This window comes from Callorhinus ursinus, unplaced genomic scaffold (genome assembly GCF_003265705.2).
Source record: "Callorhinus ursinus isolate GAN/ISIS: 27379988/994484 unplaced genomic scaffold, GSC_fseal_2.0 scaffold3, whole genome shotgun sequence".
Lineage (NCBI taxonomy): Eukaryota > Metazoa > Chordata > Mammalia > Carnivora > Otariidae > Callorhinus > Callorhinus ursinus.
This window is the reverse complement of record NW_027397065.1, coordinates 76,020,938-76,047,095: the sequence shown is the minus strand read 5'-3', so window position 1 is coordinate 76,047,095 and position 26,158 is coordinate 76,020,938. Positions and strand designations below refer to the sequence as shown.

Sequence of the window (26,158 nt, the reverse complement as noted above, 5' to 3'; positions counted from 1 at the left end):
TGCCTGTTTTTGCAAAGTATCATATATATATATATATATATATATATATATATATATATATATACATGAGTAATGTTATATGACAGTATGAAGAAAACAGCTATTCCTCTTTAAATAATAGACACTTCTGAATGTGACATTACCATATATAATTACCAAAAGAACAGATGTATGTGTGTGCATCTATATATGAGTAATATAAAAATAGTACAAGGAAATATATTCAGCATTTGCTTAATAGCAACTAAAATGAAAATATTTTTGTCATCTCTTTTAAAGTTTATGTTTAAATCAATCCTGGTGGACAGAAGGATAGTATGTATGTCAAGAAACAATTTTTTACAACCAATTTGATGTCAGTATCAACAAAGAAGAGCTGTAACTATAAAACATTTCTATTATGTAAAAAAGTGACACATCCAATAATCCAATAATCTAAACATGAATGTTTCTTTTGTATTGTAGCTACTCATTTTGAGTACATTGTCTAAATTTTTAATTTAGATAACTCTAATAGATATTTAAATTTGACTAGGTATTTTGTTATGTAGGAGCTTAGATAAAATTTAGAATTTTAATGAAAGCTCAAAGTCTTTCTTATCTAACATATCTGTGCTGTTTCTCCAGATGTACTGGCCTTCATTTAGACATCTTACTCCTGACTTGCTTTTATTTATTTATGTATTTATTTGATAGGGTAAGGCATATTTTGTCAAGAGAAAAAACAAAAGCAAAAAAGTTGCAAGGGTCTAATTTGTCCAAAGAATGCAAATAAGAAGAAGGCATCTGTATGCCCCTAAGTGAATTAGAAACCGGCACACATGCTCAGTCACTGTGCAGAAAGCTCAGGTACACGGTGCTGGCATAAGAAGGGGCCCCAGGTATGGGGTGGGGCTCACTCTGGGGCTGCAGCCCAGTGAGGTCTTGCAGGATGGTGCAGAAGGAGAACGACTGAGCTGGTTCACAGGTCAGGCCCTGGCTGGTGAGCGGGGCCAGCTCTGGGCATGAGGGCCCGAGGAAGCCCATGCTGCTTCCGATAGAAGCACTGTTTCTCCAAGGGGCATAGCCCTGCAGAGGCACCTCTTTATCGAAGTAGATCTCCAGGAGGGTGTCACCAAAGCTCCATTTATTGGCTGTGGTGGTTAGGCTGTTGGCACTGCCAGGCACTTGGGGGCTGTCCAGGGGATCTGCTCTACCCGCCCGGGTAGCTGAGGGTGCTGGCCAGCTGCTGGGCCACTGCCACCTTCCGGGCCCCTCTCCCACCTCAGCCACACATCCAGAGGCCCATGCTCCACATACTGTGTCACCAGAATGTTCTCAGAGCTGTGCATGCAGATGCCATGCACCAAGGCCAGGTGCACGTGGGAGATTTGGCTCACAAGGCTGGCTGTCTTGTAGAAGGCCAAGGCGATGTCCTGGTGACAACCCTGAGTACCAATCATAGCTCCTGCCCGTGGGCCCCCACTGGATGTAGGGGGGTCCCCACCATCTGTCGTCCCCTCCTTGGTCCCTCTGCCCCCCACTTGTAAGATGCCCTCATACACATTGTTCCTCGTGCTTTGGCCCAAGTGGGACAGCTGGGTGATATCATCCTGGCAGACCCGGTGAGGTGGCTGAGCTGGCTGAGGTTGGGTGGCCTGGTGCTGGCCTGAGGCCCCCACATGATGATGAGTTTGGAGATCTCTCCTGGCCATGGCAGGCAGCAGCAGTGCGGGAAGAAACAGTTGTGAACTGCCCACAGCAAGCAGCCCTGCAGGGTGGCTCGCAGCTCCTGCATGCTGGGGAAGGACTGGTCCCAGCCCTCCATAGTGGAGGACCCATCCTGCCACTCAGTGGGAAATTGACACAGGTGCAAGTGCTGTGTGCTGGTTGCCCGGACACGCTGGGCCACTGTAAGGCTGGAGCGGCTCAGGTGCATGGTGCTCCAGTGGATGAAGTAGAGGCCATCCTTGGGCTGTAGCTCGGGCAGCATGAAAGGCTCTGGCAGGGCTCCGGGGATGAGCCTGGGTGCTCATCACCAGCCCTTAAGGTAGTGGCTCCAGTCGGCTGTCAGGCGGAAATAGCCATCCACCAGCCATACCAAGGACGGGGCCACAGCCCAGGAAGGCAGAGTCAGCTCCAACCACTTGTCCTGGCCGTGGATGTTGATGCAGGGTTCTTTCAGTACCACATGGGTGATATCCCGGAAGTCATAACAGTAGGCCCATGGTGCTTCCTGAGGCCTGTCCCCTGGCTGGTCGCCTACCTCTTGGGCCTCGGTTTTCTTCCCAGATGGGCTGGCATGGGGATTCCTGGGGCTGCCATCATCACTGGGACCCTCTGCCTGTCCTGGCTGCCCGTGGATGCCACCAGTACCTGTCACTAGCACCGCACAAGCGGGGGATCCAGTGGCCAACTCCAGCCCAGGCTCTGGAAGGGCCCACCCACTATCCTGGATATAGCAGGGCTCCCCCAGCAACCCGGCCTAGATGCTCCAGGTGGCACCCTGAAATGCAGGGTGCCGCCTGCTCGAGTGCAGCAGGTACTTGACCATGATGACCTGCTGGGGGACAAGGCTTGGTTGGAGGGCCCGCACAAACAGAGTGCAGGAGATGCTCGAGTGCAGCAGGGACTTGACCATGATGACCTGCTGGGAGATAAGGCTTGGCTGGAAGGCCCTCACAAACAGAGTGCAGGAGATGCTCCACCAGCGCAGTGGTGTCTACACATCATGCGGCCAGATCTGCCGCCTGAAGGAGGGTGGGATGCAGTCTTTGAAGCTAATCTCCTTGGCCACCTTCTCCAGGCGGACACCATTGCAGAGAGCGAGGTGGCAGAGGTGCATTAAATGTCATGCCCATACTCTGGTCCTTAAGATGGTGGCTCTCCTCTTTGTGCAATGGCTCTCGCAGGAATGCCAAAGTCATTCATGAATTCATGCTTGCCCTGCTCAAAGAGGTACTCAAAGGAGGCTGGGTTCAGGAGCAGCACCCCTGCTCTGTGTGTTCTGAAGAAGACTTGGCCTCTGTGGGCCCACAGCCAGACGTAGCGTGTCCTGAGGAGTCATGCCGTGCCAGTTCCAGGAATAAAACCTCATGTGGAAGTGTCACTGTCAGGCTCTCATCTCCCAGACCTCTAAGATGTGATCACAGGCAACCAGACCTGGGCCTGGGCACTGCAGACAACAGAGATTGGAGCAGCGTGGAGTGATGTTGACTTTGTGTGTGATGTGGATGCAGACCTCCTCTGAGGTTAGTGTGGCCTCGCTGAAGGTGACCGAGGGGTCCCCTCTGACAGGGCCAGCCCAGTGCGGAAGTACCGTCAGGCCTCCCCTGGTGGCCACAGGCTGAGCTCCATCCCCATTGGGCCTGCTGTCCCTGGTGGCGGCACCCTGGTGGCACAGAGGCATCCTCATGCCAGCTGGCTTGGTTTCTCACAATCACCAGGCAGATAGGTGTGGCCAAACAGACTAGAGGTTTCTCCCAGTGTCAACTCAGGCAAGTCACTTAGTCACAATGGGCCTCAAGTTTCCCACTGGAAAATAGAGCTGCTGACAGCATTGCATGGAAAAGAGGCTCGTGACATCTCTATGCAGTTCTGCATGTTACACACTCAGCACAGCACATTCCCCTGGGGCTCAGGCTCCAACCCCAGACCCCGCCCCACAGTCGCTGGTAGCCACCACCCTCCTGATTTGGTTTTAATAACTTGATGGGGGATAAAAAGAAAAAGAGAATCAGCATTTGGAAACAATGATCAGAATTTAAAACATACTAATGGGATAGTATTAGTTTGTAATGTGTAACACTTCATATAATGCTCTCAGCTAAATAATTCATCAGTGTTTTACAAAGAATAAATGAAAGTTTGGTAATCAGTTTCTTTTGTGCATAGAACACATTTAATTAGCATCAGTTGCATTTCTTAACAAGTGAGTTCTCTCTTACTCTCATATTATATATATGTATATATTTTACTTATATATATATATATATATTTTAAGGAATACATGTATTGGGGGCCCATACTCCTACCTGTGTAAAATCGCATTATTACCACTTTATGAAAAATATCAATATCTACATATATAGTGTGTGATTTTATAATTATCACAAATGATTTAAGTGGAAATAAAATTGTTAAATACAACATTATCTGTGAAATTTATTACTTCTTGGATAAATTCTGATTTTTTTTAAAGATTTTATTTATTTATTTGAGAGAGAGAGAATGAGAGACAGAGCACAAGAGGGAAGAGGGTCAGAGGGAGAAGCAGACTCCCCGCCGAGCAGGGAGCCCGATACGGGACTCGATCCCAGGACTCCAGGATCATGACCTGAGCTAAAGGCAGTCGCTTAACCAACTGAGCCACCCAGGCGCCCCAGGATAAATTCTGATTAATCATGATTGTTTTCTTAACTTCTGCCGTCCTTATTCTAATACATTATGAGGAAATTAACATAAAATTTCATGAAAATTTGTACTAATAATATATTCATTATTATTTTCTGTACTTTTTTCTAGTTTTGTAGTTTCTTAAACTGATGGTTAGAATTTAATATATTCCATGAGATACTGTTCTAAGTTCCTTAATGTTTTTCTTTCTCTATTTTACACATTTTTTTTGAAAAAAATGCTATGTGATACATATAATTCTGTTCTATAAAATTTCTCCTGGTATACTGAATAAGACCCATGCCTGATAAGCACATGCTTAATTTTTATATTCTCAGCATTTTCTTCTGTCATATCCTTGAATTTTTAGGCAATGATAAATTATGTAGAACTCAAATGAAGTCCATCACATTCATTGAGTAATAATCTATCACAGAGCTCAGGTAACAAGAAACATGTAGAAATAATTCTGATTATGAATGTCAATTTATAAGGCTTTGTTTTGTAAACGTGGAAAGATAGTTTGATTTCTACCTCTCCCAATGTTATCTGAAAGTTATAGCCTAATCAGTTTATTATTCTGGTAGTGGTATACAGAGACATAGATTTTACATATTTGGTATCTATAATATATAACTAATATAATATACCTATAATTTTATATTATATGTCTTTGTATCTCTGTAAATATGTGTGTATCTAATAGATAGATTTGCAAAGTGAAAGGAAGTATGCTATCGTGCCCTAAATCTATAGGAAGAGATGATTTGTTATGCCACCAACCAATGAACAAAACCGTAAAGAAATACCATAGAACAGATTGGAAGAAACTTTGGATTTTGCTTTTCATATGTACAGCTGTTATTGAAAGTCTTAACTTTTAATATTAGTTTTTAAAATGATACTTTTAATGGTGCTATAAATTTAATTTTAGTAGTAGTCTATTAGAGACTGATTATGGTCCCCACGCCCTCGCAAAATTCACATGTTGTACCACTTCACAAAACTTATCCCCAGTGTGGTGTATTTGGAGAGGGATACTAAGGAAGTAACTAACGTTAAATTAGATCTTAAAGGTGGGGCTCTGATCTGACAAGTTAGTCTCTTCATAAGATGGCACACCAGAGAGCTGGCTCTTCCCACACCTCCCACCATCCCATCCACACAGGCCCTGAGGAAAGGCCATGTAAGGACAGAACTAGAATTGTGAGCCAGGAAGAGAGTCCCTACCAAGAACTAAACTGACTGGACTTGTAGCCTCCAGAACTGTGAGAAAATTAATTTCTGTTTTTTAAGCCACTTAGTCTGTGGCATTTTGTTATGGCAGCCTGAGCAGACTAATATATTCTTTTAAGTCATTACATTCTAGCCATGCTTTTTGTTAGTATAATAATAAAGCAAGTGATAAATTTAGAGTTTATTATATATAAACTAGTCAAGATGTAATGAGAGGTTCCTAAAACAGTTACAATGAAAAGCAGAGAACGGGGCAGATATGTTAAGAACACAGATGGCTACACAATTTGATATTGGATTTGAAAGGGAAGGCAAAAAAGGAGATTAGCATTGCTGTTAGAAGGCTTGTGGTAAGAAATAGTATGAGAGGGCGCCTGGGTGGCTCAGATGGTTAAGCATCTGCCTTTGGCTCAGGTCATGATCCCAGGGTCCTGGGATAGAGTCCCACATCGGGCTCCCTGCTCCTTGGGAGCCTGCTTCTCCCTCTGCTTCTCTCTTTCTCTCTCTCTCTCCCTCTGTCTCTCATAAATAAATAAATGAAGTATTTAAAAACAAAAATAAATAGTAGGAGACCCTCCCACCCCCCACCTCTGAAAAAACAAAACAAGACAGCAGAGGAAGATTATAAGAAAATATTATATGTTTGTTTTGTAAGTGTTCAAGGATTCTGGGTTAGACTTTCTGGATCCTATTTAAGGCTAACCCCCTTCCCCATGCACAGGATCCATTCTTCATTACTTGTTCAAAAACATTAGGTCAGAGATTTGCTATTTCATCCTCAATAGAGTATCTGGTACCAGATGAGCCCCCCTACCATAAACCACTATAACCAAGACAAAATGCAAAAAATAACTATTTTCAGACACAAGGGGAAAAAAAAGAAGAAGAAGCAAGACTGTGATCCCTGCTGGAAGGAGAACAAAATGAGGTAAACTCCTGCATCATCCAGGTTTTCTGCTTAGAGGCACTTTTGGAACTGGAACATAGTAAAGAGGAATTCAGAAGTCAGAGAATGGAAATAGGGTGAACTTTGTGTAATCCAAGGTACCAGAGGAAAGGCAGTTGAGAGGAAAAGACTTCCAGGAATCTAAAAAAGACTTCCAATCAGGCTTTACCACAACACAAAACTGTATATGCAAAGATTAAGACTTCACAAAACTAGGCCAGGGATCATTATTGGGTAACTCTCAGTTGTACAACCAGGGGAGCTCACATAAGGCATTGAATTCTACCCAGTCAAAATTAAGAGACACTTAGGAACACCATAGTTATTCAGTAGAGACCCCTGAAATAACCTAGGTTAGGAGTATAGTATTCTAGTCTTGAAGTAAAGGCAATTTACCTGTCTTAACAGTCTGTAAACACAAGCATCGAAAATATGTGACGTCTCCAAATAAATGCATAATGGAATAAAACAACATTTTTTAAGGAAGACTACAAAATCTAGACGTAAAAAATGTGGTATTCATTAGGTTCCACAGACAATCAGAATTACCAAAGTTTTAAAAATGCAAGAAAATTTGATTTATAACCAGGAGATAGACCAGATGATAGGAAAAGGTCCATAAATGACAAATATGGTGCAATTAGTATATAAAAAGAATATTAAAATGTGATCAGGTTTAATTTTTTAAAAATATAGAAATTAAAAATAGAATAATTCAATTGGGAAATGGAAACTATGAATAAATGAAATTCCCAGTGAATAATTTAATTTATTAAATAATTTAAAAATTCACTGAAGTTTCTTGAGATCAGATATAGGCCCTAAAGAAAACTTGAAACACAATAAACAGTAAATAACTAAAAATAGTAAAGATCAATAAACTTGAAATCAGAGAGTGACCATCCAAACTGATGTACAGAAATAAAAAAAGTTGAAACTGAAAAAAAAACAACAGAACTTGTATGACCTGTGTGACAAAAATATGGTGATTATTAATTTTTAATTGAAATCTCAAAGAAGGGAGAGTATTAGGATTGTAAAATAGTATAAAACCTTGGAAATTTGGCAGTTTCTTATAAAACTAAACATGCTCTTACCCTATGACTTACCATTTCCATTTCTGGTTATTAACCCAAGACAAATGAAAACAGAGAACACAAATAGGTTTTTAAGTATTGTCTTTATTAATAGCCCCAAGCCAGAAATCACCCATATTTTCAAAACCTGTTGACAAATACTACTCATGGTATATTCATTAAATGTAATCATCCTTACCTGGTATACAGTAACAATCTAATTTTTTCCCCTGATTCTACTCTTTCCTTATAATATAATATTTTCCTTATACCAGCCAGAGTAAAATTTCCAAATATAAATAAAATATGTCAATTACCCAATGAAAACTTTCCATTTTATTTTTGCTTTCCATCACGCTAAAAAAATACTACTGAAAATCTATAGTAATAATATCATGGCTATAATTGACCTGGCACTGGACTCACCACTCTGTATGTGTCTCCTACTCAGAACTTATTATTGATAGGCATTGAAATGGAATCTAAGACATCAAATACATTTTCTATATAGATGCTGAAACAATAGTGAATAATCCAGGTTATTAACATTTTATGGTCACAAGATGTTGTTTACTTACCTGAATGAGCCATTAGTTGTGTTCATTTTGGAAATTTTTAAAAGTAAATTTGAAAGATAATTCCAAATTTGATGAACAGTTTTATTAGAATACAACTCCACTAGTTTTCTATAGTTACTATAACAAATTGCCCATAACTGGTAGATTTAAACAACAGAAATTTACATTCATAGTTACTGGGGCCAGAAGTCCAACACTAATTTCCCTTCTCCAAAATTAAGGTCTAGACACTCCCTAAAGAGGCACTAGAAGAGAATTTTTTCCTTTCCTCTTCCCAATTCTGTGGTTGCTGCCTGATTTCTTTGCATGTGGCTGGCCATATCATTCCAATCTTCAAGGCTGGTATCTTCAAACCTCGCTCACTCTGTCTTCACATGGCCTCCTCCTCTGTGTTTTTCAGATCTCCAACCACCTCTCTTTTCTAAGGATACATGTCATTGAATTTAGGGATCTCTCCCCATATTAAGATCCTTAGCTTAATTGTATCTGTAAAAGCTTTTTTGGGGCTCCTGGGTGGCTCAGTCGGTTAAGTGGCTGCCTTCAGCTCAGGTCATGATCCCAGGGTCCTGGATGAGCCCCACATCAGGCTCCCTGCTCAGCGGAGAGCCTGATTCTCCCTCTCCCTCTGCTGCTTCCCCCCGCTTGTGCTTGCTCTCTCCCGCTCTCTTTCTGTGTCAAGTAAATAAATAAAATCTTTAAAAAAAAGCTTTTTTACAAATAAAATAACATTCACAGGTACCATAGATTAGTCTATGAATATCTTTGGGGGGGGATATTTTTCAGCTTACCGCAATAGCTAAGAGCTAATTTATCAAATATTTGAGTGTTGACATATGTAAATATCTTTAGTCTGTATCGTAAAACATTCAGTTTTTCTTTTATTACCAATAAACTCAAACAGTATCCTGCAAATTATTTGCCAAAATATTTCTAATTATTGCCAAAAATGATAAATGTATTTTATTGAAGCTTGGCACATATCTGTGATTCTGCTGAGTGGTCCACTGAGTGCTTTTTCTATCTTTGTCATACACTGTACTTAGTTATTTAGGGCTATGTTGTGGCAAGAAACAGATGAACAGCAACAACAACAAAAAAAATGCAGTAAGAATTTAGAAGGAAATGGGGTCAAATAAAACAATTACTGTGAAGATATGTTATGTATAAAGTGATATGCAGATACTACTTAGTATTACATTTATTCCACGATAGTCATATTGGACTTGTGACTCAATCTATCCAAATGTAAGTCTTTGCAATATATTGCTACATCACAAACTCCTCTAAGATGTAGTGGATTACAACATTTTATTTCCTCACAATTCTATGGGTCAACAATTTGGTCTGGGCGCAGCTGGTTTGTTCTTTAAATGATTTCCTGTGGTCACTCATGAGACGGAAATTATCAGAAGACTCAACTTGGGCTAGGTGGTCATGATAGTCTTTCTTATAATACTGGTGATTTTGCTACTGGCTGCATGATTTTAGGGAACTGACCCAAGAATCTTTATATGGTGATCAGATTCAAAAGGCAACAAAAAAAAGGGCATGTCCCAATTTCCAAGTATTTTTCAAGTCCCAGCTTGCCTTACATCTTTAAACTTCCAAATGGTGACATTATGTCACATGCTGAGGCCCCCAGGGCATAGATCTAGGGGTGCATATATCATTGGGTGTCATTAGTGTTACAATTCTCCAGATTCATCCATTATAAAAATTTCATGCAGAGTCAGTACAAGTGCCTTTTATCACATATCAGGAATCCAGGCCAATCCTTGCTTATTATAGAAAAAAATTTCAGCTCTTCAAAATACCCAGCATACTGGTGTCTGCAACTCCATAACTAAAACTTTATTACTTCATCTTAGGCTAAATAGGTGCTTTTGTCTACCTTTAAAAAATATATATTTATTTATCTAGAGAGAGTGTGTGTGAGCAGGGGGGAGGAGCAAGGGAGGGGCAGAGGGAGAGAGAGAATTCCAAGCAGACTCTGTGCTGAGCATGGAGCCCAACATGGGGCTCCTTTTTAAGACTCCAAGATCATGACCTGAGCTAAAATCAAGAGTGTATGCTTAACTGAGGCACCCCAGCGCCCCTCTATCTACCTTTTTAAAATTCAAAATGTCACTGGACAAAATAAATATAGTTTTGATCAAAAATATTACCACTATAAAAGAGTTCCTTGGACAATTTTGTTGACACATAAGGAAAGGGAAACTGTTGGATGTTGGGGACAATTGAGATGCTATCAAATATCATCCTCTCTTCATAGGCTAGCCAAGTAATTTCCTGTTCAGATATTCTTGCCAAAATCCTTTGCTTTGTTTACTATTTTTTCAATCTAGTAAATTTTGGATCTGTGCACAAAAGCAACTATCAGACGGTTGTTTTACTTGTCCTCCTAAAATTTATTTTCTTTTTCATTATTGGATATAATATGAAATGATACAATTGGTACCCTATTCTGAATGAAAGGGTCACCGAAATCTATATGTAATAAGCAAAAACAAAAGTTCAGGATTGAAATAATTAACTGAAAGTAGAACCCATTAATTATGCAACTATATAATTCATAAACAATATTTGTGTTGCATGATGTTTCCAATTAACTTTTATGGATTCTAAGGAGATCTATGCACAGAGGAAAACACACAATTGGTCAATTCATCATAAGAATAAAGTATAGATAGAGAATCTCCCTTTCTGAAGATGCCAAACTTAGAGGAGTGCCAGTTTTATATATTTATTTGATATGTGATGTGTGTGTGTGTGTGTGTGTGAGCATGTATCAGGGAATATGAATGTTTTGATAATTTTATTTCTCCAACATTTAGTGTAGTGTGTAGCCAGAATAGATTATCAGTAAATATTTGTTGTATGAATAAATGCATTTTGAAAATGACAAAAATAAAGATGCCAGCTAATTTGATAAAACATTGAAAAAGTATAAAAATAAAATAATTAAATTGAAATATTATTACATTATTGTCGATTATTTTGAAAATGAACTTGACATCTGGTTAGATAAGTGAGCTCGCATTTTATACAACTATGAAAACAGTCATTTTGCTGATGCAGACTGTAACAATTTAATACGAATCCCAGAACAAAATTATTTTTAAATGCTCTAGTGACATTTATTAAGTAATCATGATGGCCAGGCCCTGATAGCTTGGAAAAGAGAGAGGGTTACACTAAAGCATGTTTAGATGGCTCATTTTTCACTTTGTGGTAATTTAAAGAAAGAACAATTGGATATATATTAATTATGATGGGGGATGAGTACTTCTAAAAACTGCAGACATTTTTTTTCAAAATTCTTTATAATATATAATCTGCCCTTGTCATATAAAAAATATATAAGTATAAATCTCTCCCATGTAGTTTTGTTACTAAATGGTGCAAATTAGATCCACAATTAATAATATATCTTGAAAGAATGAATGAATGACAATGAAGGCACCCAAGAGAATATAAACATGTATTATTATTGCTGAGAGTAGATTGAAATTCTTGACAACTTGATTAATAAGCAAGAGAAAACCAAAGATAAATATGTCAGTTTGTATGAGAACAAGAATTATAAAAAGTATATTGACCCGAAACTTAGACTGATTGGAATTTCATCCCTCCAATTCCAGAACACTTCTAGAACATAATATCTATATATCGTGTACTGTGCAAGGCACTGTAGTATTGCATTCCTGAATATTGTGTGAATAGTCCCTTTAGGATATGAGACAAGGGAAGAAGAATTGGTGAAAATATGTAGAACAAACAGAATTAATAGTCACTCCATAAAGTTGGAAGCTTGGATTCCTGCAGAGATCTGTATAAGAGGAGGAATGCTGTGTGGCAGTGATTGGAAATGAACTTAGCAGATAATTTTAAAACAACTTCCATATGGAATGGAAAATGAAGTAGGCTGGAGATAAGTAAAGGATCATCAAGCTTAGGTATGTCAAGAGGAGACAGAGAAATGATATGGAAAGAGCTTAACCATTGCAGTCAGTCTAACAAATGTCTGTATCAGCTCTGACAATGATTAGCTTTGAGACCATGGGAATTATATAACTTCTCCGCGCCTCGTGTCCACATTTGGAGAGAAAAATAAAGGTGCAAATGCTATAACTAAAAATTTGAGGAAAATGTATTTTCCTTTTTAGTGAACTACCAGGTGAAATATGACATCTGCAGTGCAATAATAAAGAAGTTTACTTTTCTGATGTACTGATTTTCTTTAAGATGAGAATTCTTTCAACAGAATGGTCTACGTCAGAAGTCAGGCACCTCTGATATTGAAAAAGAAACTGACGTGAGAGCTAATATATTTCTTTACATTTATGTAGAAATAGTTATTTGCAAGTTAAACGATTGGGAGATTTTATAACTATTGTTTTTGTTGCTGTTGTTTTTACTTGGTTTTACTTTTCTCCTCAGAATTGTCACTTACAGGCAATGTGACTACAGGTATGGTATTTAAGTAGGTTGAGAAATTGTATTTGCATTATAAAATGGGACGTAATAATTTCAGAGGGATTGTGTGGATGAAATGAGGGCTATGATGACATATAGCTGTGACTGAAACACATTATGTTATCACTAAATGTTTATATGAAATAAGAATTAGACTAATCTCCAAATAGTTTTCTTAATTGAAGAACTACATGATTGTTTCTACAGAAGGTTTTCCTAAGCTTTGTAGAGTATTCATATTACTTGAATATATACAAGGTATTATTTGTAAAAGAACAAATGATCTGAGCCAAATGTAACATCCTTATAAGAACAGAAGATTTAAGCATATCTGCAATATGTTTTCTGAACGTGACTTTACCTTATCAAGCTAATTTACAGATGCCATAATGAACCAGAATTTTAAGGTAATGATTTCACATTTCTCTCCATTTATGTGTCTACAGCTGGAACATTCATATGCTGGGCACCTAAAGTATTTTTATCATTTTATTTTGCATATGACCTTTTCATTGTTTCAAGAATTTAAGGGATGTTATAATAAAGGCTTAGTATAAACTATAATGAGGAAAGGCTGGACTTTTGCTCTACTCATTCTTTGTGTCCATCAGCTTAATGACTTGTTTTAAAAAAATATTCTCACATTACCTTCCTAAATGATAATTTGATACGCTATATTGTTGGAATTGAACAAATATGTATATAGCAGTTATAAAACATCAAATCCTATCTTCATTTAATAATGTTGCATTTAAGAAATGATAGATACACCATTTGCAATATTTTGAGTGATGTATATGTATGTAAGTGTACACGCACACACACATAAGCAATCACATTTAAATATTCATGTGGAAAAATACAAGAATTAAAGATTTCATCTGTTTTTCTTAAGGTCTCATCCATTAAATTTTATTCTAGTTTATTTCAATGAAGCACAAATTTGGTTCCTTATATTAACTACATATTCTTATATGGAGAAAATTATAGCAACAATAATGAGAGTATATAACAGCATGGGATGAAATTTTTCATGCAATAAATTAAAAACTTTCAAAAAATAGATTGGAAAACACTGAAGGGCATGGGGCAGGATGATCTAAAAAAAAAAGGTATGACACTGGACAAATACTTATGAAGGTCTCACACTTGGGATACAATCTTATTAAAACACTGAGATTTAGTCAGAAAATTATAGAACATTCCCCCTCTCCAACACCTTCCATCATATATAATGGTTCCTGTATAATGTTCTAAATATACTAGTTAAAGATTAGACATTATCATAGAGGATTAAACACACACACACACACAAAATGATATTTTTATATACATGGAAACTACTTTAAAGCCATAAAGACTCTAAGATGAATAAAGTAAAGGGATAGAGACAGATGCCATGATAATACTAATTGAAAGAAAGCTGCAGGAACTATATGAATATTGGACAAAGTTGACTTCAGAACAAGGAAGATTAGCAGAGATAAAGAAGGGAATTTACCAGGCATTGAAAAAAGAGTTAACTCCCCAAGAAAACCTATAATAGTAAATACACACGAGGTAAAAACTGATAGAAATTAAAAGAAAAATAGGAAAAAAATCTATTCTTTATATAAGAGATTTCAACATATCTTTGTCAGTAAATGTGAGATAAAGCAGGAAGAAAATCAGTAAAGATAGACCTAACCTAAACAGTGCTATTAATCAACATTATCCAATTGACATTTATGGAATACTCCATCCAGAGATAATAGAATACACATCACTTCAAGGTGACATGGAATAGCCACCAACATTGACCTCATTCTGGCCTGTACACTTTAATATTAAAATTTTAAAAAGCACACGAATGTTCTCAATTCACAATGGAATTAAAGTAAATCAGTAGTAGAAATATAACTGGAAAAATACTCAGATGTTTGGAAGTTAAGTAACACATTAAAGTAGTACATGTATTGAATAAGTTTTAAATTATTTAAATTAATTTAATTAATTAATTAAAAATATATTGTGAGCTAAATGAAAACAAAAATGATTTTTATCAAAATTGAACAGTTGCAGTGAAAATAGTGTGCAGAGAGAAATATATGACATGTAATACATATATTAGAAAGGGGAAAGATCAAAACTACTAAAGCTTTATCTTAGAGAACTATGGGGAAAATAATTTAAGCTTAAAATAAGTGAAAGAAAAGAATTAATGAAATAGGTGAAGGGGATTAAAAGTACACTTATTGGGCGCCTGGGTGGCTCAGTGGTTAAGTGTCTGCCTTCAGCTCAGGTCATGATCCCAGGGTCCTGGGATCAAATCCCACCTCAGGCTCCCTGCTCAGCGGGAAGCCTGCTTCTCCCTCTCCCACTCCCCCTGCTTGTGTTCCTGCTCTCACTGTCTCTCTCTGTCAAATAAATAAATCTTTAAAAAAAAAGTACACATCATGCTGGGCACTGAGTAATGCATAGAATTGTTGAATCACTATATTATACACCTGAAACTAATATAAAACCATATGTTAATTATACTGGAATTAAAATTAAGACAAAGTTAGAACACAAGTCAATGATTTAAAATAAGAAATAGACAAGTCAATAAAAACAAAGCCTGGTTCTTTGAAAAGATCAAAAGACAACATTCTAACAGGTCTAACCAGGAAAAAAAAAGTGAGAAGACATAAACCAGAAATAAGAGGAGGGGGTTCATCACTATAGATATATAGGTATCAAAATGATAAAATGGAAACAACCCCTCCCAACCATGAGGGATACATTCCGAGACTCCCAGTGGATGCTTGAAACTGCAGATGGTACCAAACCCTACACAAAATGTTTTTTTCCCTATATATGCATACCTATAATAAAGTTTAATTTATAAATTAAGCACACTAAGAGATTAACCACAACAGTAGTAAAATAAGAACAATCACAACAATATGCTGCAATAGAAATTAGGTGCACATGGTCTTCCCCTCTCTCTCAAAACTGTGCTGTACTCACTTCTCCCTGTGATGGTGTGAGGTGATAAAATGCCTATCTGATGAGATGAAGTAAAATGAATGATGTAAGCTTTGTGGCACTGTGTTGGGCTACTACTGACCATCTGAGGATATATCTGGAAAAGGCTTATCTGTCTCTGGACTGTAGGTAACTGAAACTGGAAAGTGAAACCAGAGAAAAGAGGGAACTACTATACTAGGAAAAACTCTATGCTCATAAATTTGATAATTTAGATATTATGGACCAACTGAAGAAACAAATTACCCAAACACACAAGGAAAAATAACCTGGATAACCCCATATCTATTAAATTAATTAAATTCATAATTAAGAATCTTCCAACAACAACAACAACAAAAGTATCAGGACCAGATTATATCATTGTAGAATTCTACCAAAGAGTTAAGGAAAAATAATACCAATTGTACCCAATCTTTTTCAGAATATACAAGAGGAAGTAATAATACCGAATTCATTTTATGAGACCAAGATTACCCCAATATCAAAACCAGAAATGTCTTAAAATAAGGAAAAATAGAGACTACTATAGTTTATATATAATTGAATTTTGATATGCTAACATTTGTTTAGGATTTTTGTATTTTTCTCCTATTTCAATGGAGTTTCCAATTTTGATATTAGGATGATGTTTACATACCATAAGCAGGTATGATTCATTCAAGGTTCAAGGCTGTTTCAACATCCAAATTTAATCAATGTAATCCACCATATCAATAAAAAATAATTTTATAAAGAAAATTTAATATAGGGTGCCTGGATGGCTCAGTTGGTTAAGCGACTGCCTTCGGCTCAGGTCATGATCCTGGGGTCCCGGGATCGAGTCCCGCATCGGGCTCCCTGCTCAGCGGGGAGTCTGCTTCTCCCTCTGACCCTCTTCCCTCTCGTGCTCTCTCTCATTCTCTCTCTCTCTCTCTCAAATAAATAAATAAAATCTTTAATAAAAAAAAAAGAAAATTTAATATAGAAAAACATTGACAAAATCCAAAAGCCATTCATGATTTTTAAAATCTTGGCAACAGAAATAAAAGAAATGTTCCCAACTGGATAAAAAATTCTTCAAAAATAATTATATAACGTTACATGATGGTGAGGGACTCTACACACCCCTAAGTTTGGAAACATGGGGAGGATGTCTGCTATCACCATTGTTATTCAACATCATAGTAAAATTTTTAGCTAGTAAAATAAGAAAGAGAAATAAATAATATATTGATTGGAAAGGAAGAAATAAAAATTCCTTTATTTGAATATGACATGTCTATGTATAAAATCCATATCATCGACAAAAAAACTCCTGAAATAATAAGCAAATATAGCAAGATTACAGAATAAAAGTTCAATTTAAACAGGTCAATTGCTTTCTTATATATCTGCAACAACGAGACTTTTAAATTTTAAAAAATACTACTTATAAAACACAAAAAATATTTAAATATAAACTAATAAATTATGTATGAGAAATGTATGCAGAAAACTGCAAGAACATTATGAAAAAAATCAAAGAACAACTAAATTAAAGGAGAGAAAGTGTGTTTGTGGATTGGAAGACTCATTATTGTTAAATGTTAATTCTTCCATTTTGAACTATAGAGTCTACGCAATTTCTATCAAAATCCCAGCAAGCTAGCTTGGTAGATATAAACAAATTGGCTCTAAAGTTCATATAGAAAGGAAAAAAAAAAAAACCTAGAATAGTCAACATTAAAGAACAAAGTTGAACTATACTCCCAGATTTCAAGACTTACACAGTGATAGTCATCAAATCAGCTTAATTTTGCAAAAAAAGTGTACACAGAGATCAATGGAACTGAATAGAGAGTCCACAAACATACTCACACAAATATAACCATCCAAATTATGATGAAGGTGTAAAGACAATTCATTAGAGAATAGTCTTTTTAACAAGGTGTGCTAGAACAACTGAAAGTCCATATGCTAAAAAATAAAATACACAACACACACAATATAGTATTTATGAAAATTAACTCAAAATGGATTATAGACCTAAAATTAAAATAGAATAATTAAACTTTTTAAAGAAAACATAAGAGAAAATCTAAGTGATCTTGGGCTTGGTGAATACGTTGAAATACGACAAAAGCATGACACATGAAAGAAAAAATTAATTACTTAAACTATATTAAAATTAAAAGTGTTCCGTAAAAGACACTTTAAGAGAACTAAAAAGCAAGCCACATACTGGGAGAAAATATCTGTAAAGCATATATCTCATAAACGATTTGTATCCAAAATATACAAAATCATTTAAAACCAAAGGATAGGAAAAGAAATAAAAACAATGAAAAATTTGGACCAAAAAAACTGAATAAATACCCTAACAAAAAAGACATATAGTTGGCATGGCCTATAAAGATATAAGGATGCTAAACATACTTTGTCATTAGGAAATGTGAATTTGAAAGAAATGAGATACCACTGTATTGAATTGTTAAAATCTAAACTAATGCCAATGTTAGGAAGAATGAATAGCTGTGAAGCCCTCATTCATTGCTGGAGGAAATGCAAAATGACCCTTTGGAAAACACGGGCAGTTTCTTTCAAAGGAAAGCAGTTTTACCGTGCAATCCAACAATTGAACTCCTGTTTACCCAAGTGATTTGAAAATTTATGTTCATAGAAACACCTGTACACAAATATTTATAGCAGCTTTATTCATAATTGCAAAAGAGTTGAGGCGACCAAAATGTCCCTTGATAGGTAAATAGATAAACTCTGGTACATCCATACAATGGAATGATATTCAGAGATAAAAGGAAATGAGCTATTATTTATATATACCACACAAAGACATGGATGTGCCTTAATTTTGTAATACTGAGTGAAAAACTCAGTGTGAAAAGGCTATACACTATATGATTACATTTATATGATAGTCTGGAAAAGGCAAAACTATAAGGACTGTATGCATTGCAGTGGTTTCCAGGAGTCAGGGAGGGAGCTCTTTAAGAATTTTGACGTACAGGGCATTTTTTTTTTTTTAATTTGTGAAACTATTTTATTTTATTTTATTTTATTTTTTTAAGATTATTTATTTGCGAGAGAGAGAATGAGAGACAGAGAGCATGAGAGGGGGGAGGGTCAGAGGGAGAAGCAGACTCCCCGCCGAGCAGGGAGCCCGATGTGGGACTCGATCCCGGCACTCCGGGATCATGACCTGAGCTGAAGGCAGTCGCTTAACCAGCTGAGCCACCCAGGCGCCCCTGAAACTATTTTATATGGGACTGTAATGGTGAATACAAAATGCCATGTATTTGTCAAAATCTATAGAACTTTATGACAAAAAGAGTAAACATTAATGTATGAAAATTTAAAAATATTTTTTAGGTTGGAGGATCCAAAGTTTGAATGAAAACTGTAACAAAATAATCTGCTTAACAGATAGAACAACTTTACTGAAGGGGATGGGGGTGAAAAGACTAGGAGCAAGTCATTTTGGAAATGGGTAGGGTCTGCAAGACTAAAGGTAAAATAACTCTGATAATGTTGTCTTGCATGAGAATATGAGTTATCAATTCTGACATACTATACATATGTATTGGAATTGAACATTTAAGTAAATAAATAGCAAAGGTTAGAAAGTAGGTTTTGCAGTGCTGGAATAAGAAGTTACATATAAGTGAGAGGGAGTAGGCTATATAAAGATTACATATGAAAGACATTAAAGCAGACAAACTAAGCTTAACTCTACAGATATTGCAGAAAGATGAAAGCAAGTTATCACTGGGTTTTTTTCAGTTATGAAATGAGTAGTTACTTAAAGAGAGCATGGTAGAAAAAGAAACAAGTATCCAGGTTGTTAAATGGTCAGTTATAAGTGATGGAGGTGGGAGAAAGAAGTATACCATATACCATGGGTAAAGGGTTTTAGCGTGCATATGATAATGGTGTTAAGGTCCTGGCCCCACCATGTGTTAAATGTGTCTAAATAGTCAAGTTACTTTACATATCTAAGCTTATTTTACTCTCATGTAAAATAAAGATAATAATAACTCCTCAAGTTACTGTGAGCATTAAATGTTTGTAGCATATATTTGTAGAGTATATGTTCGGTGATTAGCAGCACTTTCTGTTAGTGTTATCACATTTTCTTTTTCATTTTCCAAGGGCTTTTATTTATTTTTTTATCAAATTTTAAAAAGGTTGACACAGCAGAAGAGGTGAAAGAATGGACTGATAATTCTCAGATAATTTCCATGACAACTTATTGGAATTTCAATCATGGCAAATACCATATTCACTGGACAATGGACTGGGAGAGGCATAAGTAAATTGCATTCAGAAATTGGAAATTTAAGGGCGCCTGGGTGGCTCAGTTGGTTAAGCGACTGCCTTCGGCTCAGGTCATGATCCTGGAGTCCCGGGATCGAGTCCCGCATTGGGCTCCCTGCTCGGTAGGGAGTCTGCTTCTCCCTCTGACCTTCCTCCCTCTCATGCTCTCTTTCTACCATTCTCTCTCTCTCTCAATAAATAAATAAAAATCTTAAAAAAAAAAAAAGAAATTGGAAATTTAAGTGATAATAAGGGCTAAGGTATACAAGGATGAAAAGAAGGAAAAAAGACATAATTGGATTGAAAATTTTGGAAAAGTTAAGGCTGTACTTAGATCATTAATGTGGATGTTTATAAAGAGGTCCACATTGATATAACTTTAAATACATTGCTTCTTGGTAAGAAATATCAATATTTTCAATTGTATAATATTTTTACTGTATTGTAGAATAGTATTGTGTCTTAAAACCCTGGTTCTTGAGTAAGATATTGATATGAGAATCAACAATGTTCAGGTTCTTTCTTTTTTATAATAAGGAAGTACAATGATATGTTGTAATATGGCCCTTAATACCCAAGAGCTTGTGTTAATTACATTCATCAATGAAATATTACATGTAACAGTGTAAGAGTTGGAGAAAGAGTAGAAAGAACCCCAAAATAGAAGTCAAGATTAGATTTACTTAAACTTCACAATTTAAGAGTTTTGCCACCCATTAGGTTACTAATTTTTGGTTTTGCACAAGTTGTTTGGATACTCTTACCTTCTATTTCTTTAAAGTGAAGTTAAAAAATACAATTAAATTCCTATTAAAGTTCTTTTGAGAAATTTAGTGAATATGGCTGTTATGAAAATCCATTATACTAAGAAATATAAGGGACTTGAATAAAAGAATTAAATGACAATCTAAACTTACTACAAATTGGAATTATCAACCATCTAATTACATATATATATATTTGTGTGTATATGTGTATGTATATGTGCATGTGTACATATATAAACTAAATTCATCTGCCTTATAATAATGGATACAAGAAAAAATTACCAGTTTTCTTTTCAAATTTTGGGTCATTATGATTGATTACATTTATATATGTAAGTTCCTTTCATGCTGATACAAAGTTATAATGAATACATAACTTAATGATAAGGGAATATATATATTTATAAATAATATGTATATATTATTTCTCTATAGAGATGCAAATATCGTTTCTCTATAGAAAAATATTTCTAAATTATACATATGTGCATGTATATTTATTTGTGTGTGTTTGTATGTCTGCATCCCCACAACAAAAGAGAAATGGCATATTGCCTATTAGCAGGCCAGGATTTTGGGTAAACTATTGGAAGACTAATGGAATGGTGATGAATGAAACTAGGTATAAAATTGCAGACCAGAGAACCAGCGTTGCAGCACAGTAGAGAACTTGTCTTCTCATCATAGTCCTGGAATGTGTTAGGACTAGGACATATCAAATATGGCAGAGAACTAGAATGAGACATGAATCAAAATAGAATTAACTAAAAGGAATGTCTATATCTCTCTTTCCCCTACTCTATTTGATACAACCATTACGGAGGGGAAAAAAGTTATTTAAAAGGGTGAAAATTAACATTATCGGAGTAAAGAAACAAATTATCTAAAAACAAGAGCAGAGTAACAGGAAGGTGACAGAACAGAACAACACAACATGACTAAGATCCTGAAATCAGAAAAAAATATCACTGGAAAGTTTATCAATAGAACAGGAAGACAAAAAAAAAACCCAAAAGAACTGGAAGACAGAGATGAAAAGGTAATCATGAAAACAAGATAAAATATAAGATAGTGACAGTTAAAAGATAATGTGATTAATTCTTAAACCCAGGACATCAAACCAATTATTAAAAATCCCACAAAGAGTGAACAGGAAAACACAGGGTTGGAACCCATCAGAGAATAAATACAAAAAATCTCCCAGAACTGAAGAATCTGAGGCTCCATCTTGAAAGGACACCTGGGTGTATAGTCCTAAGAATGATAAAAGACTCATCTTGATACATTAGTGTGAAATTTCATAACACAAAAGATAAGAAAAAGTCTGAATATCATCATGAAAAAATTCATATCACATAAAAGGAAGGAGTGGTACATTCATCCCTTTATTTCATCAGCTGGGTTGGATGCCAGAGTATGATAGAAAACACCTCCAAAAAAAAAAAGAAAATCCAAATGAGAATTGTGTAGCTAGCTAAACTATGAATTAGGGGAGGAGGAAGAGAAGTTTTCAAACATGGGGTTGTAAAATTATCTCCTTCCCTTCTCCTTTTTTTCTTAGGAAGCAGGCTGATGTTGTTACTGACATCTTAGTAACTCTTTTCACACCTAGTCATAGTTTGGGGCCCACTTCAAATATGCCTACCTTTTTATACCTGCTTTTAAAAATTCCCATTTTAATACATTAGTCACTAAACCTTTTCAAGGATTTGTATAATATCCTCCTCTTAAAGACAAGGAATGACAGACACACCCTTCTAATCTTTTCTTCCCATCACTTGTTTTTCCTCTTTGGCTCAGGATCTTTCTCTTTCTATGCATTCTACCATTGTTTTGCTGAAGAATTTTGACAACTATGACTTAAGAAATATTTGCCTGTTCTCCATATGTGGTACCTGGTGAGCCAATGCATAATTAGTCAAATCCATAGTTCAAAGATTTTTAATTTTATCTTGAAGATCTCTATGATTCTCATAATTTTATGTAATCAATATGCAAATGATTTGATAGACTTCATGTAATTGTAGCTAGAACTTAAGCATCAAGATATTACAGAAGAAACTTAGATAACACCAAGGGCAACAAATTAATTTTCCAAAGAGAATAGACCATGGAGGCAAAGGTACTTGCCCCATAGTACATTTCCAATTAGTGACAGAATTTGCTACAAAAGCAATTTTAAATTATTTTTAGTATATTACACTGTTTCACTCTTATGTATTGATCTAATACTTTTTTGAGCACAAACGTTGCATTTAATATATTTATATATATTACATCCATATGTTACATATAATATGTACATATATATTTCTGCAAAGGTAAATCTGTAACATAATTAAGAAGTGTTGTATGATTGTTATTAATAACCAAAATTCCCCATGTAAATTCTAAGCCTTTTTAAATATTGTTTAATTCCTGAATGAAGGCCAGGGACTGTTTATTAAAAATTTTAAAAAATTAAAAAAGATTTAAAAATTTAAAAAATTGAAAAAGATTTTGTAAGTTTCAAATAGTCTAAAAGATAACCCATAATAATTCCAATTTATGAGCACTGAAAGACCTCTTTTCACCATATCACTCCTCTGATTTCCTACTGTCCCTGAAATTATTTCCATTTGAAGTTATTTCTTTTCACATTTCTTTGTTCGTTTGTTGTAAATCATATACATATACATATACATATACACATATATATGTATATATTTTAATTTGCTGTTAATATCTGTGTGGCTGTTAGGGGCTGAATTGGGTCCCCCTAAAATTGATATTTTGAAGTCCTAATCACCAGTACCTCATAATATGCCTGTGTTTAAAGATAGGGCATTCAAGAGTTAATTAAGTTTAAAAGAGGTCATGTGAGTGGGCTCAGTATGACTGGTGCCTTTAGAAGAAGAGGAATTAGCACAGAGGGAAGACCATATGAAGACACAGAAAGTGGCCAAGCCAAGGAGAAAGAAAATTTACAAGCCAAGGAGAGAGTCCTTTAGAAGAAACCAACTCTTCTGACACCTTGATCTTGGACTTCTAGCTTCCAGAACCACAAGGGAAATAAATTTCTGTTGTTTAAGCCACCCAGTCTGTGGTATTTTGTCATGGCAGCTTTAACAACCTACTGCAGTGGTGTAGCAAAAATAAAAGATAGAAGTACAGAACAAAAGCTTATTAGTTTGGTAAAAGCAAGACTCACCAATTTCACCTTTTTGCTTAGCATCTCAGTCATGGGGTTTGCAATGACCTGCCTTTCCCAAGTTTTCTTTGTACCATCATCGCTTCCTATATATGACTACATGCAGAGCAGTTAGAGCAAGATACAAAATGCAGTAGCTCCTGAGAAGAATCATGTCAGCTGGAAGTGATTTTGCATATTAACCTTCTTCAAGGGGTCATACATCACTGCATAATAAATCGTGTTGCTAGGACAAACCCAGAAGTTGCCTTCACTTTTTCTTCCAGTATGGTTATAACATTGCCAGGTTTTTAAAAATTACATAAATATTTCCCAAAGCATATCATGCTGCGAATTATTACACTACATGAATATTCTAATGTGGTTCCCAGAGATGAGACACAAGCAAAATCTGGGTGCTGAGAGGAAGAAGGTCAGTAATTGTTCCTGTTTGGGGAAACAAGGAAAGTGTGCAACTCTGTGGCACCAAAACAGGGATGTGAACTGCAAATGCAAACAGCCAAATTGCCACCTCATAATTATCACTTACATATATTTGAAGTAAGCCTTAAGAATGAATAGGACTGACTATAATTTGCCTATACTATCCATATTTCTACCCATTTTTCCCATGTGTGAATTCTTTTGCAATTTTGCAAATATAAATATATTCATAAATATTTCATAAATACAGCTAGGTATTGACCACATTTTCAGGATGGATCTTTTAAGCAACCTTTATTTTTTCCTATAGATAGTCTCAATAGTTCAGTAGTCACTTGTATAATTATATTATTAAGAAAATATATTATCACTTCATAGTTATCTGTTTTGTTAAGTGCATTTCTAGATAGTGTACAGTTCACTGGAGAGTAAAGTATATGAGTGTAGTTTACTTGTAGGCTTACAAAATCTAACAGTTCTCAGAAATCTGCATCAAATTAAAAAGTAAGATTTATTTACAGAGCACAGGAGTTGTATGGAATCATTTATAGTGGAATTATTGTAGATGATCGCATGAAGCAGCAACTGTGAGATCTAATATAATAATAATATTTATGAAGTTGAAGTCCATGTTAATTCAATAAATAAATCAACTGCCGGATTTTGCATTTGTGTTTATTTTAGTAATTAGTAACTGGTTTGATTTTTCTGAAATCCCTGATTTTTCATTTGTTTAGTAATATATAATAAATATTTTTAGACATGTTATAAATCCATCCTGTATTATTTGATATGCATTTTATTATCTTAGTTGACAAAAAAAATCATTAGTTTATAAGAAACTCTGAGGAGCTAAGTAATGAATTTCTCTTCCCGTGTTTAAATTAATGGCACTTTTTCCTTAAAAAATTTCATAGAAACACAACTTAAAAATTTTATCTGTGAATGAAAACTTTCATAATCTGGTGATTTGTCAAAATCAACTTTCCACACACCAGCACAGTATGAAGACAAAACCAATATTTATTTCAATGTGGAGTTTCAGCCCTGAGGCCTCTCTTTATCAAGAGGAAATTTTTTTTTAATTTCCTTTTTTTAAATTTTTTTTGGAAAAAAAGGAACATTTTCCTGAACACCTTTCATGTGAACTAATGTTAAGGTCAAACATTGCTTTTAAAATTCAGGACTTACATAATGAATTTCATATTATCGCATTTATTTCAATTTTCTGAAAGGGTAGGAAAAACAAACGTGTTTTGGCATACGGTTTAAAAAAAAAAACTTTGAATTATTAGAAGATGGAGTTCAGAAAGTATTCTTCTCTTTTCCTCAAAAGGAATTAGAAGTCAGCATGTTGCTATTGTTCCTTGACTTAAAGACAATGTCTTTGTTTTCTGTCCTCTGCGTCTCTGGCTCCTGCAATGCCATCACAGCGGAGTGCATTATACACCATTTTAAATGATAAGAGTTTCAAGAGGCACTTTAGTGGAATTAAGAAAAATCTAACACTCTTCCACCGTGATGCCACATAGCTATCTTCGTTCTATGTTGTCATGTCAGTAAATTGTATTTAATAGGCCTGAGCTTGTCTCAGTGTGTTTCCAAAATAACAAAACAAAACCAAGCAAGTACACATAATAGGATTTATCTTGTGTCGGCAGAATAAAACAAAACTGACAATCTGATAAATATGGCAACTTGCTAGAAACCAGATAATCAAAGGATTGTGTCCTATAAAGCCTGGTGTGTGTGTGTGTGTGTGTGTGTGTGTGTGTGTGTGTGTGTGTGTG

The 26,158-nt window shown here is 35.6% G+C and overlaps 1 protein-coding gene and 1 pseudogene across 2 annotated transcripts in view; both read right to left on the bottom strand.

The window, feature by feature from the left end:
* Nucleotides 1–825: 825 nt before the first annotated feature.
* LOC112820445 (non-receptor tyrosine-protein kinase TYK2-like) lies at nt 826–23,978 on the bottom strand (annotated as a pseudogene).
* Nucleotides 23,979–24,661: 683 nt separating this feature from the next.
* CDH12 (cadherin 12) overlaps nt 24,662–26,158 on the bottom strand; it is a 370,554-nt gene continuing 369,057 nt past the window's right edge. For both annotated transcript variants that reach the window (XM_025866676.2, XM_025866677.2), the window contains one exon: nt 24,662–26,158. This exon is cut by the window's right edge and continues 628 nt beyond it. The gene's annotated coding sequence lies outside the window, so the exon portion shown is untranslated.